Source organism: Durio zibethinus, chromosome 26 (assembly GCF_047325235.1).
Source record: "Durio zibethinus cultivar Kanyao isolate XHJ-2024 chromosome 26, ASM4732523v1, whole genome shotgun sequence".
Taxonomy (NCBI): Eukaryota; Viridiplantae; Streptophyta; class Magnoliopsida; order Malvales; family Malvaceae; genus Durio; species Durio zibethinus.
Genome location: NC_143187.1, coordinates 4,536,867 through 4,551,288, shown reverse-complemented (window position 1 = coordinate 4,551,288; position 14,422 = coordinate 4,536,867).

Here is a 14,422-nt window from a genome sequence, read left to right as displayed (position 1 = left end):
ACTTGAACCTTGTGTCATAACATATAGATCCAAAAATCTATAGCTAGACTTAACCTATGGTGTCGCCACAAATATTTTTTATCTAGGTGTAATTGGCTACCTAAGGAGTCTATCCTTTTAAGGAACTCCTAAGCTTGATTAAGGGTTTCTAAAATAATAGGTTCGGGTCTATAACCAAAATAAGGTTCAAGAGTTCAATTACATATGGAGAAGGTTACAGCACCCCCACATGCCCATCCTAAGGATGGTACCAGTTTATTTTAAATTTATCCTAAAGTCTTGATTTTAATGGTTTTAAGGTTTTTATGTTGAAATGTTGGAAATAATTTTTAAGATTCTCTAATAATCTAGTAGATTTCTTAAAAAACTATATCCTTACCTTAAGAGTATTCAAGAATCCCATTTGTTTTCTTAAAGAGGCTCTGTCATTGGAAAAATTTTTATATTTTGGTTTTTGTTTATTGAAAATACATCTAGTTACTCCACCATTTAGGCAAATTAGAAATATCTTTTCTTCTAAATTTCTAAATTCTCCACCATTTGGGCCTATTTAGAAATTCTTTTTATTTCTCTTTTTTTTTTTACTTTTAAATTTGTCATCATTTGGGATAATTTAGAAATTCTTTTTTTATCTTTTTATTTTTGAGACAAAATACAATTACTTTTTGTCGTAACGGTTTTGCGTTCGCCCGACGAATTTGGAAACAAAATAAAAAATAATGGAGTTGCCATCAATCTTTTTTGGCTAGGTGTGATTGACCACCTATTAAAATATATCCTTTTAATGAAATATTAAAATTAATTAAAATTTATTAAAAAGATAATTTTACGGTCTGCGAAACAGTCTGGGTTTGGGAGTCGATTACGTGTGGGGAAGGATTAGCACCCCCACAACGCCCGTTAAAAACGGTACCAATTAACAACGTGTTATCCTTTGACTTTGATACAAACAGTCTTATTTTCAATATTCGAAAAATAACTTCTTTGATTTTTTATTTATTAAAAAAATTATTCTCGAGAAAAATAAATCAAAACCTTTTTATTGAAATAATTCTTAAAACGTTCCAGTATATTGATAACATTAAAAGAACTCTTTCTCACCTAGAGATTTCTTAAAGCATCTCTACTCGGAATACTTTTAGAATCTCATCTTTGGAGACTCGAACTTATTTTTCGTAAGAAAATGTCATGTTAAAAAATTTATTCTCGAGAAAAATAAATTAAAACCTTTTTATTGAAATAATTCTTAAAATGTTTCAGTACGTTGGTAACATTAGAAGAACTTTTTCTCACCTAAAGATTTCTTAGGCATCGCTTCTCGGAATAGCTTAGAATCTCATCCTTGGAGGCTCGAATTTATTTTTCGTAAGAAAATATCATGCATGCAATGCAAAATGTTACCATGTTTATGCACACATTTTATTCTCCTTTATTAGAAATTTTATTAATTTTTTTAAATTTTAATTAAAAATTTGAAGAAAAAAAGAATTTAATTATATTGAAGATTTTCTATAAATATTCCAATACGCTGGTAATATTTTACAAAAAATCTTCTCACCTAGAGATTTCTTAAAGCATCTCTACTCGGAATACTTTTAGAATCCAATCATTGGATTAAATTTCTTTTCTTCCTATTTTTATTACTTATATTTTTTAATTTATTAATCAATTTTTATTTATTATTTTAAAAAAAGAAAATCCTTACTGTATTGAAAATTTTTTATAAATACTAAAATACGCTGGTAGTACTTAAAAAAATCTTCTCACCTAGAGATTTCGTAGGCATCACTACTCGGAATACCTTTGAATCTCATCATCGGATAAAAATTTCCTTTTCTCTTATTTTTTATTAGTTTAGTATTATTATTAAATTTATTTTTATATTATTGTTTTTTAAAGTTTATTAACATAATCACATAAAAAAAATTTAATCATAATTTCATCATTTAATCTAACAAATATAAATATTTTAATATACATAAATATTAATAAAATAATATATAAAAAATAAGAAAAATTTTAAAAAAAAAACAATTTTTTTTACCTGAACCGGACTGGTCAACGGTCCGATCAATGCGCGGTTCGATTCGACGGTTCGGTCTGATGGTTCGGCTCGGTCTGGGCGGTTCAATACCGGTTCGGTTCGATCTGGGCGGTTCGGTTTCGGTCCAGTCAGACTGGTCTGAGCTGATGAAGGAAGCGGGTCGTGGGTCGGGTGCGCGAATCTCAGATCAGGTCGCGGGTTGAAGCGCGGATCCTGTGCTCAAAACGACGTCGTTTTGGGCCTTTAATGAAACGACGTCGTTTTGGTTCTGAGCGTTTATATAAAAGGTTCAAAAAATTTTTTTCACTCATTCTTTCCTTCCTCCGAAAAAAAAAACTTTTCTTCCCTTTTTTTTTTCAGGCGACCTGGGTCCGGTGGCCGTCCGTCGTGATGGCCGCCGTGGTCCTCGTCGGCGGCGAACTCCAGCCACCATCAGCGGTGACGAAAAATTCCAAAAAAATTCTCACGAACTTTTCTTGACTTCCTGAGTACAGATCTGATTTCCTTTTCACCAAAAAGAATCCTCACTTCCCTAGATCTGCTCTCAAAGTTTCGGTAAAAAAAACTTCTTTTTTTTTTGTTTTCTGGTTTATTTTTGTTGAGTGTCTTTGTAGGTGTAGTTTGGTGCTGGGTTCCCCGTTCCAGGGGACTGCTTTTACTTTTTTTTTCTGTAAATTTTTTTCGGCAGAATCTTTTTTTTTTTGTTGCTTCTTGCTTCTCCCCTTCTTTTGGTTTGGTTTACAAGCTCTATTTATAAAGCTTGTTGGGATTCAAATTTTAGATTTTCTGAGATTCGAATCCTATTTTTCAACTAAAAAATCACACCTACCGACCGTGATTGGTGGCTTGTCGATCGTTGGCAGCTATCGGTGGTGCTTTTGACTTTAGGGATTGTGTACTAGATTTGAACCAGATAAGGATGAAGAAAAAAAAAAGAAATGAAGAAAAAGACAAACGCAGAAATGGAGAAAAAAAAGAAAAAATAATAATAATAAAATTTAAATAATAAAAAATAAAAATTTTAAAAAAAATGATGTTTACAGTTGCCCCTCTTTGCCTATTTCTGTGAAACATGAATAAGGCAAAGACAAATAGACAACCATTTTGCTTGGAAAGATGAAACATTGAGAGAAAAAAAAAAATTTTTTTGGTTCGACAGAAAATGGCTCCTCTCAACAAAGGTTCAATCGATATTTTTGAAAGTTTAAAAGGCTCCTCTCAGCAGAGGCTCAACAACTTTAAAATCTCATGAAAATGCTCCTCTCAGTAGAGGCTCAACGACTTTAAAATTCTCTTGAAAAGACTTCTCTCAGCAGAGGCTCAACAACTTTAAAATTTCATGAAAAGGCTCCTCTCAGCAGAGGCTCAACGACTTTAAAATTATCTTGAAAAGGCTCATCTCAACAAAGGCTCAACAACTTTAAAATCTCATGAAAAGGCTCCTCTCAGTAGAGGCTCAACGACTTTAAAATTCTCTTGAAAAGGCTCCTCTCAGCAGAGGCTCAACAACTTTAAAATTCTCTTGAAAAGGCTCCTCTCAGCAGAGGCTCAACAACTTTAAAATTTCATGAAAATGCTCCTCTCAGCAGAGGCTCAACGACTTTAAAATTCTCTTGAAAAGGCTCCTCTCAACAGAGGCTCAACAATTTTAAAATCTCATGAAAAGGCTCCTCTCAGTAGAGGCTCAACGACTTTAAAATTCTCTTGAAAAGGCTCCTCTCAGCAGAGGCTCAACAACTTTAAAATTCTCTTGAAAAGGCTCCTCTTAGCAGAGGCTCAACAACTTTAAAATTTCATGAAAAGGCTCTTCTCAGCAGAGGCTAAACAACTTTAAAATTCTCTTGAAAAGGCTCCTCTCAGCAGAGGCTCAACAACTTTAAAATCTCATGAAAAGGCTCCTCTCAGTAGAGGCTCAACAACTTTAAAATTATCTTGAAAAGGCTCCTCTCAATGAGGCTCCACAACTTTAAAATTCATCTTGAAAAAGCTCCTCTCAGCAGAGGCTCAACGACTTTAAAATTCTCTTGAAAAGGCTCATCTCAACAGAGGCTCCACAACTTTAAAATTCATCTTGGAAAAGCTCCTCTCAGCAGAGGCTCAACGACTTTAAAATCTTCATCTGTTTTCAAATTTGAGTTTTCATCTTTGAACAAGTAAATTTCTCTCTTTTGAATTCCTTTGTTTAATCATTGTTTTTACCATAATCTTATTTTTTTTCATTAAGAAAAGGAAAATTTCTATCTTTGTCACAACTTCTCATGGATGCATGTACTGAGTGCTCATGATGCAATGCATGTAATGCAATCAAAATCGTTCATTGTAATAAAAAGGTTCTCAAAATCTCTCACTTTCGGTTTCTTTTATCCGAATTCTTATATGACCAATCTGTCTTCAACATCTGACCATAATATTTTTCTTCAAAAGTCTATAACATCAATGTCTTGTCATGCTTTTCTCATCTTTTTTCATTTACCTTTGTCAACTTTAAAAGTAATGTTGAGATCTTTCATGTTTGTTTTTCTTTTCATCATTTTAAGTTCAAGACAAATAAAATGCAATCACACATTTTTCTGATGGAAAAAAATATATATATATCAAATAACGATAAAGGAAATGATAGGCATTATTTTCAAATGAAGGATAATGTATTTCCTATGACTGATAACAAGTGTATGTCAAAGTGTTTGAGTTGAAATAAAAGTGTCAAAAGAATGATCACAAGATAATCATGAACAAAATATTCTCAGATTCTTTCTCTAAAACTAAATCAGATGACTTTCTTGATTATTCAGAGTTCGTCAAACTACACTTGCCCCTGCATTGTGGGATCTTTTCTTGATGATGCTTTTGTTTCACATCTAAGCCGCCTTTTCAGGTTTTTAACTTCGATAAGTCATCGTTTTTTTCTCTTTTATTTTTTTTAAGCAAAATATTTCTTCACAACATCTGAATTTATTGGGGTACGTAAATCACCTTCGTCTATTTCTGCCAAAATCAATGCCCCGCCAGAAAAAACCTTTTTCACCATATACAGGCCTTCCCAATTTGGTGTCCATTTCCCCCGATTATCATGTTGATTTGGAAGGAATCTTTTTAACACTAAGTCTCCTTCCCTAAAGCAACGGGGACGAGTTTTCTTGTCATGTGCTCTCATCATCCTCTTTTGATATAATTGACCATGACAAAGTGCTGACAGTCTTTTCTCTTCTATAGGGTTTAACTGCTCGTAGCGATTTCAAACCCATTCTGCTTCCTCTAACTCTACCTCTATCAGGACTCTCAGTGAGAGAATTTTCACTTCGACTGGTAGCACAGCTTTCATACCATATACCAAAGAGAACGGTGTGGCTCCAATAGACGTTCTGACTGATGTTCTATAAGCATGCAAGGCAAAAGGTAACTTCTCATGCCAATTTTTGTAAGTTTCAATCATTTTCTCCAGGATTCTCTTGATATTCTTATTCGCAGCCTCCACTGGCCCATTCATTTTTGGACGATATGGTGTCGAATTACGATGGCGGATCTTAAACTGAGTGCATACTTCATTCATCATTTTGTTGTTCAAGTTTTTGGCATTATCAAAAATAATTATCTCCGGAAGCCCATATCTGCATATTATCTCTCTTTTCATGAACTTACATACCACAGATCAGGTCACGCTAGCATATGATGCAGCCTCTACCCATTTGGTGAAGTAATCAATCATCACAAAAATGAATCTATGCCCATTCAAAGCTTTTGGAGTGATGGGACCAATGACATCCATGCCCCACATTGAGAATGGCCAGGGAGGAGCTAGAACGTGTAATGTTGATGGTGGAGCATGAATCTTGTCAGCATAAATCTGACATTTATGACATCTCTTAGCATAATCAATACAGTCACTCTCCATTGTCAACCAATAATAGCCAGCCCTCATAATTTGTCTAGCCATCATATGACCATTTGCATATGCCCCGCAAACTCCATCATGCACTTCTTCAATAATCTTCTTTGCTTCAGCTGCATTTACACATCTTAAGAGCACTTGATCTCGACCTCTTTTGTAAAGGATATCTCCGTCAATGAAGAAATTCATAGCCAATCTTCTAATAGTCCTCTTATCATTTTCTATTGCATGTTCTGGGTACTGCTGGCTTTTAATGTATTGCATGATATCATGATACCATGGCATTCCATCAATTTCTTTTTCAACACCTGAGTAATGTGCTGGTACATCTTTCACATCCAGCTTGATGGGTTGGATTTCAGTATTTGCATCTATTTTGATCATTGCAGCTAAAGTAGCCAGTGCATCAGCAATTTGGTTTTCCTCTATAGGTAGATGCTCAAACTGAACTTCTTTAAATTGCTTGACCAACTCAGAGATGTATTTATGGTATCGAATCAACTTAGAGTCTCTTGTTTCCCATTCACCTCGTAACTGATAGATGACTAAAGCTGAATCTCTAAACACATCTAACACTTTGATCTTCTTTTCAATTGTTGCTTGTAGACCCATAACACAGGTCTCATATTCAGCCACATTGTTTGTGCAATTAAAATTTAATCTGGCTGTGATGGGGTAATAATGTCCATCAGGAGATATCAAAATTGCCCCAATACCATAACCCAAAGCATTAGCAGCTCCATCAAAATATATCCTCCATGATTTTTCAATAGGTTCATTTTCTTCAATGGCCATCACATCCTCATCAGGAAAATCTAATTTCATTGGCTCATAATCTTTAACTGCACGATCAGCAAGAAATTCAACTATTGCACTCCCTTTAATAGCTTTTTGAGTCACGTAAATGATATCATATTTTGAAAGCATAACTTGCCACTGTGCTATTCTTCCTGTCAATGAGGGCTTTTCGAAGATATACTTAATAGGATCCAGCTTTGCTATGAGCCAAGTAGTGTGATAAAGCATGTATTGTCTAAGCCTTCGAGCTGTCCAGATTAATGCACAACACATCTTCTCTAATGGTGAATACTTTGACTCATAATCAGTGAACTTCTTGCTCAAGTAGTAAATTGCTCGTTCTTTCTTATCAGTTTCATTTCTTTGTCCTAGCACACATCCCATTGAATTTTCATGCACTGTCAAGTACAAAATCAAAGGTTTTCTTGGCATTGGTGGCACCAACACATGTGGATTTGATAAGTATTCTTTGATCTTATCAAAAGTTTCTTGGCATTCATCATTTCATTCTCTAAGATCATGTTTTCTGAGAAGCTTGAAAATAGGATCACACTTATAAGTGAGTTGAGAGATGAAGCGAGCAATATAATTTAATCTCCCTAAGAAGCCTCGCACTTCTTTTGAGGTATAAAGAGGAGATAAGTTTTGGATGGCTTGTATCTTATCTAGATCAACTCCAATTCCTTTTTCACTGACTACAAAGCCCAATAGTTTTCCTGATTTGGCTCTAAATGTACATTTGGTAGGATTCAACTTCAACTGAAATCTTTTCAACCTGTCGAATAGCTTTTTGAGACTGACTATATGATCCTCTTTTTCATGAGATTTTGTAATCATATCATTTATATACACTTCTATCTCTTTATGCATCATGTCATGAAAAAGAGTCACCATTGCTCTTTGATAAGTAGCACCAGTATTTTTCAACCCAAAAGGCATGACTTTGTAACAGAATATTCTCCACATGGTCACAAATATAGTTTTCTCCATATCATCTTGAGCCATCTTGATCTGATTATAGCCTAAGAAACCATCCATAAAGAAAAATGTGGAGTGTCTAGCAGTATTATCCACTAGAGTATCGATGTGAGGTAAAGGAAAATTATCCTTAGGGCTTGCTCTATTCAAATCTCGATAATCAACACATATTCTCACTTTTCCATCCTTCTTAGGAACTGGCACTATGTTGGCTACCCATTCAGGATATTTTACCACTTCTAAAAATCTAGCATCGAATTGTTTCTTCACTTCCTCTTTAATTTTTAGCAGCATTTCTGGTTTCATGCGCCTTAGCTTTTGCTGCATCGGTTTACATCCTAGTTTTAAAGGTAACTTATGCTCTACAATATCAGTGCTGAGTCCTGGCATATCTTGGTAAGTCCATGCGAACACATCTACATATTCTCGGAGCAGCTCTTCTAGCTTCTGTCTTTCAGTTGGTAAAAGAGATGTACCAACTTTGACCTCTCTTTTATTCTCATCATCTCTCAAATTTACTGATTCAGTAATTTCTTGGTGGGGTTCAATTGGCTTATCTTCATGTTCTATTAATTTTAACAAATCAAGAGGTAGTGTGTAGTTATCTGAATCTTCCTCATTATCAAGTTCATCAACATGAATTAAGTTTTCAAAATCAAATCCGAGATTATTGCCATGATTATCTTCATGTTCATTGTTTGGGACCCTGCAAAAGGGTAAGATGAAGAGAATATTGGCACACAAAAATGGAATGGCAAGAAAATGATGAAAAGAAAAGAATGAAAGGTAAAATGAAGATAAAAACAAAAGAAGAAATATGGATGCATCTTCTAAGTCTTTTATTAAAATGACAAACATAAACACACCATAAAAGATCTCCTAATACTCGTAAAAAGTAATTAGGGATTTAAAGTTTTCACATTACTTTTTCAAAGTTTTAAAAACAATAGGCAGCTCTATAACTTTCCAATTATCCAGCTCAAAATCTGAAAGATAAGGGTACACGAACAGCTTTTCACTTCGACTCTTCTTTTCTCCATCATCCACCATTTGAATGGCCAGCTTTGAAAATTTTTCCATGAATTCTGCACTTGAGGCTCTCGGTAAATCTGAATAAATGTATCCTCCCGAGTGAAAAGAATCATAGAGGTATGGAATGACTATAGGCTTTGACTCCGGCTCATAACCCTTAAGATTAGCTATCCGCTTATCTCTTTTCTCATTCACCATTCTTACTCTGTCCCCTCTTGTTGGTTTATATCCTAAGCCAAATCTGTCTCTCTTTTCATATATGGTTGATGGCTTTGTGATTCCTTGCAAGTTCTTCCCAAGTTCGGCTTCAGGTTACCATCCTATCTTGGTAAGTTGTTTGACTACCATTTTAGTAGTCGTAGATAAGTGTGGCAAATATAATTTAGCTCCTTCAGCTATATATGTTGCATTGGCAATCTCGAAGGATCTATAAGAACATTCTAGAGCTTCATCTGTCGATTCCACATAAGGAGTATTTATCGGTTGAGTTATTAATAAATCTTCTTCTCCTGCCACACATGTTAGCTTCCCTTCAACAATGAATTTAACTTTTTGATGTAATGAAGATGGAACAGCACCTGCCATATGGATCCACGGCCTACCCAATAAACAACTGTATGAAGGAAAGATGTCCATAACTTGAAATTTCACATTGAAAATGCATGGGCCAATTTGCAATGGCACTTCTATATCTCCTAGCACCTCTCTTCTGGTTCCATCAAAAGCTCTCACTATCATATGACTAGGTTTCATATAAGATCCATCAATAGGGAGTTTTGCCAAAGTAGTCACGGGCATAACATTGATGGATGAACCATTATCAATTAAAACCTTAGCCATTATATGACTTTTACATTTCACAGTAATGTGAAGAACCTTGGTACTTCCTCTACCTTCAGGAGAAATTTTTTCATCACTGAAAGAGATATAGTTTAAAATCGTCAGATTGCCAACAAGCTGTTCTACGTATTCAACAAAAGCATTGTGAGACATATATGCTTGATTTAGCACTTTCAGCAAAGCATTACGGTGTGATTCTGAATTGAACAATAATGACAATAGCGAAATTCTAGCAGGCATCTTGTTAAACTGTTCTACCACGCTATACTCACTATGTTTTATTAACTTTAAAAATTCACATGCTTCACTCTCAGATACTGGCTTCTGACATTCTTTTTCTAGGGTTGTGTCAAGACCACTCTGACTTTCATTTTCTTCTCTTACCTTGGCTTTCTCTTTTCTAGCTTTTTCTAGAGCTTCTGGGGTATAACACTTCCCACTTCGAGTTATGCCTCTTACACCCATTATGTTGGCAGTATCTGGGTTAACTACGACATCATAATCATACTTTCAAGGTACTGCTTTATCATTCTGATATGGAAAAGGGTCAGAAACTTTAATTGTCACCACTGGTCGAGAGACGAGCTTTTTTAGCTTTGATGTTGGCTTCTCATCATAATAGATAGTTACCAGTCTACGTACAAACTTATTCTTTGAATCAATGGTAGACACTTCAGCTTTCACCAATTCTTTTCTCTCTTGATAAAACTCCATTCGACCTTTATCCATCAATTTTTGCACCTCCTGACGGAATTGGTGACAATTCTCGATAGAATGCCCCAGACCACCTCTGTGATAATCGTAACTTTCAGTTGAGTTAATTATTTCAGAGTAATTTTAAAGTTTTATTGCCTTTAACATGTCAGCTTTGACCAATACTTCGAACACCTTAGCCATAGGAGTTTTGACCTATTCTATTCTTCTTTTCACATAGCTTGTTTGCCCATCAACCAAAGCATTTATTGATGGTCTGGTATGATTTGGTAGAGGGTTCCCATTGACATTTGGAGCCCCTTGTTGGCTGGTATCAAAATTTAATACTCCTTCGTTGATTAACCCCTGCACTTTACGCTTTAAAGTAGTACAGTTCTCAGTGGAATGACCTGGATTCCCATAATGATAATCACAATGTGCATTGGGGTCATACCATTTGGGAAACGGAGGTTTCATAGGTTCAATGATAACAGGAGCAAGCAGATATTTTTCAATAAGTCTGGGATACAAATCTGTGTATGTCATGGGAATGGGATCGAAAGTGATTTTTTCTTGGGTATTTCTCGGGGCTCTCAAACCAATATTAAGACTAGGTTTCTATCCTGGTCTGATAGGTACAGCAAGACGATTGTAGGTGGGTGTCTGAAAGGATGGCTGAAAATGAGGTGGATAAGCTGATTGTGGTAATGACTGGTATGGTTGATATGAATGAGGGATGGATGTAACATGGTTTACAGAAGGGTAATGGGTCTGGTATACTGGTATAGGATAAAGTGTGAAACTTTTGAATTGTTGCCCCATATAGTTCACTGCTTGAGCCTCATTCTCTTTCTTTTTGGGAGCTTTACCTTTTCTTGCTCCATTTGTCTCTCTCGCATCGAGCTTACCATTCTTTATGGCATTTTCAATGATCTCACCTGATATCACCATATCTACAAAGTTCTTGGTTACATTGCCTATCAATCTCTCATAGTACGGTGCTTTCAAGGTGTTCACAAATAAAACAGTTGTTTCTTTCTCAGTGAGAGGAGGTTGAACTTGTGCAGTCACATCTCTTCATCTTTGTGCATACTCCTTGAAGTTTTCAATTACTTTCTTTTCCATGCTTTGAAGAGACAGACGATCTGGAACCATATCCGTGACATGTCGATATTGTGTAAGGAATGTCTTTGTAAGCTCTTGCCAAGAATGAATATGAGTCCTATCTAGCTGGACATACCATCTAGCTGTAGAACCCATAAGACTATCTTGAAATATGTGCATTAACAACTTCTCATCTCGAGCATATGCGGCCATTTTTCGACAATACATGGTGATGTGGGTCATTGGGTATTTTGTACCATCATATTTTTCAAATTCAGGGACCTTGAATTTAGGTGAAATTACCACATTTAGAACTAAACAAAGGTCAGTCGCATCTGTGGAGCCATAAAAATTCATTCCCTCTACAGCCCTAAGCCTTTCTTCCAATAACTTAATCTTCTCCCGGGCACTGGTATCTTTTACCTTTTCAGATGTCTGCATCCCTAACTTTTCTCTTTCCTTGGGATCATCAAAATCAAGAATTAAGATTGGCTCAGGTGGTTTTTTCATTATAATGGGATTAATAAAATTTTGAAATTGTCCTGGAGCAGGTATGGATGTCATTCTTGGATAAGGATTAGGATATCCACCAGGAGCAAGAATTGGCACTCTAGTTCTTTGTGAAGGTTGGTTCAGTCGTGGCTCAAACCCTAGAGGATAGACAGGATCTACCATATCTGGTGATTGTTCTTGAAAGCTAGGATTTTCTTCCACTACTTTTCCTTTGTCAAGTTTCCTGAGCATATCCATTATTGTGCTAAGATCTCCTCTTAGTTCTTCTTGAGCTTTCTCAATTCTCTTAAATCGATTGGTCTGTTCTTGCTTCATGATTCTTGTCTGTATCCTGGTATTGTATGAATGACGAGTTGGTTGAGCCAAAATTTTTTATGGGTGAGCTATTCTTGAACCTTTATTACCATAAAGTTTTTATTTTGAAAAAAAAATTAGAATGCTATGTGTTAAAAATTTTATTTTATGAAAAATAATGTATATGATGCATGAATGCAAGTGAGATATTTGCTCTTAGACGAATTTCAACATTAGAAATTTTATTGATCCATACAACTTTTATTACATAGGATTTATCATCCTAGAGTTATCTCCATAAAAGCATTTGACTTGTTCGTAATGGTCTTTCACCTCATCTAGAAAGTTCACTAGACGCTGTCCATATTCTCCTATGGGATTGACTTCTCTTCTTAATGCTTCTACCTTTTCAACCATCTTCCATGCTTTTTTCACTGCCTTGCTAACTTGATTAGTCAAGTGTTCTATGTATTGTTGCCTCCCTAAACTTTTTACCTTCCATATCATATGAGCATCTCTTTTTGAATCACATGTGAAGATCCAATCTTTTTCCCTTCTATGCCACTCATCTATCATTGCTGAAATATGACTTTTGTGGTCTTGTATTTGTAGCTCTAACCCTTGGATCACCTGGTGAAGCGATTCTTTTTCATTTAATACTTCGAAGTACTTTTTTCTCTCTTCTGCGAGCATGACTTTTAATCTTTTCTTTTCATTTTGGCATTCCACCAATCTTGCTGAGGTTGTAGAGTATAATTCCTTCTAATTCTGACATTCTTGAGAAATTCTGGTGGTCTCCTCTTGCTTTTCTTGAGCTTTACCCTTCCATTAGTTTATTCCCTCTCGAAGCTCATCCATTTCATGTTGTCGGCCAAGGTAAGACTTGGTAACTTTTTCAGCTTTGAATTAAACTCGTAACCTTTTATTTTCTTGGTGTAGATCTTTCAAGTCACTATTAGCCAAATCTCGCTCTTTTATGACTTTTTCTAATCTGCTCCTTTGTACCTCTGTTTTATATTTTAATTGCCCTACTTTCTCGCGAAGTCTCAAATTTTCTCTTCTTATTTCTTCTTTTTCAGCTTCTAATTCTTTCTTGATAAGCTCAACTTCTGATAATTGCACCTCTTCTGAAAGATTAACCAATTGATATGAGCTATCATCAGGAGGGAGTATTATGTCTCTGGGCCGCATTATTTTCCAAATTTGGTAGTCAGAAGTGACTTTATCGATGAGAGGCCCTAACTTCATTCTTTGTGTTCTCTTCCATGCTTGGATCAACTGCTCTAAGGTTCTTGATGGATTTGATTTCCCATAAATGAATTCTACTCGGACCAGGCTATGAGTAGCAGGAACAAACTGTTTTACACCAAATTGCCTAAGTGCCATCAATGGAGCATAACTTACAATGCCCCATAGCCCTAATAACGGAATCCGTGGCTCATTTCCTCCACGATACAACAAGGGCACACAAGGCATCCAAGGCACCATCCATTCGATTTCATCCCCAGTAATCTTTCGCAAGAAAAGGACCCATTCTTTCTTAGTCTTTAATGTCGACCATTGGCTTTTGCAAAATTCTTCGAGTGGTGCCTTATTTTGAAGATATGATTTCAAAAATGCACTCTTTTCACATTTGAAATGACTTCTGACCCATACGTATAATAGAGATGCACATCTTATAAATCGTCCTTTCCCATTTCGTCGACAAAAATTCAATGACCTGATGGTTTCGGCTAGGACTGCTGGAGCGGGATTAATTGCTTGAGTTTTAATTTGCTCGAAAAAGTCTACCACAGTTATCTCAATGTAACCTAAAGTCTTCAGAAAGATTACCATGCCATATAATGCTAGAGCAAACACATCCATACCTTGATCATTATCCAAATGCTCTTGAATAAAATTTCGAAGAAAGTCCCAACGAATGCCGAGATGTTCACCTTTAGACTTCACAAAAGAATCAATGGTTTCTACTTTAACCTCCATAAGCTTGGCTAACTTTTTGCGATAACCTGATTTTGGCTTTCGGGTAAATACTTTATCTGGACATTGTAGTTCTATCCCGAGCAAAATCGAATACTCTTTGATGGTTGGCACCAAATCTTCCTGATTAAAAGTGAAGCATCTATAGGATGGATCCCAAAACTGTATAGCTGCTTTGACCAACGGTTCATCAACCACTACTGAAATGAGGGATGCAATTTGCCCATATTTTTTACAAAAGCTTTCTTTTCTTTCTT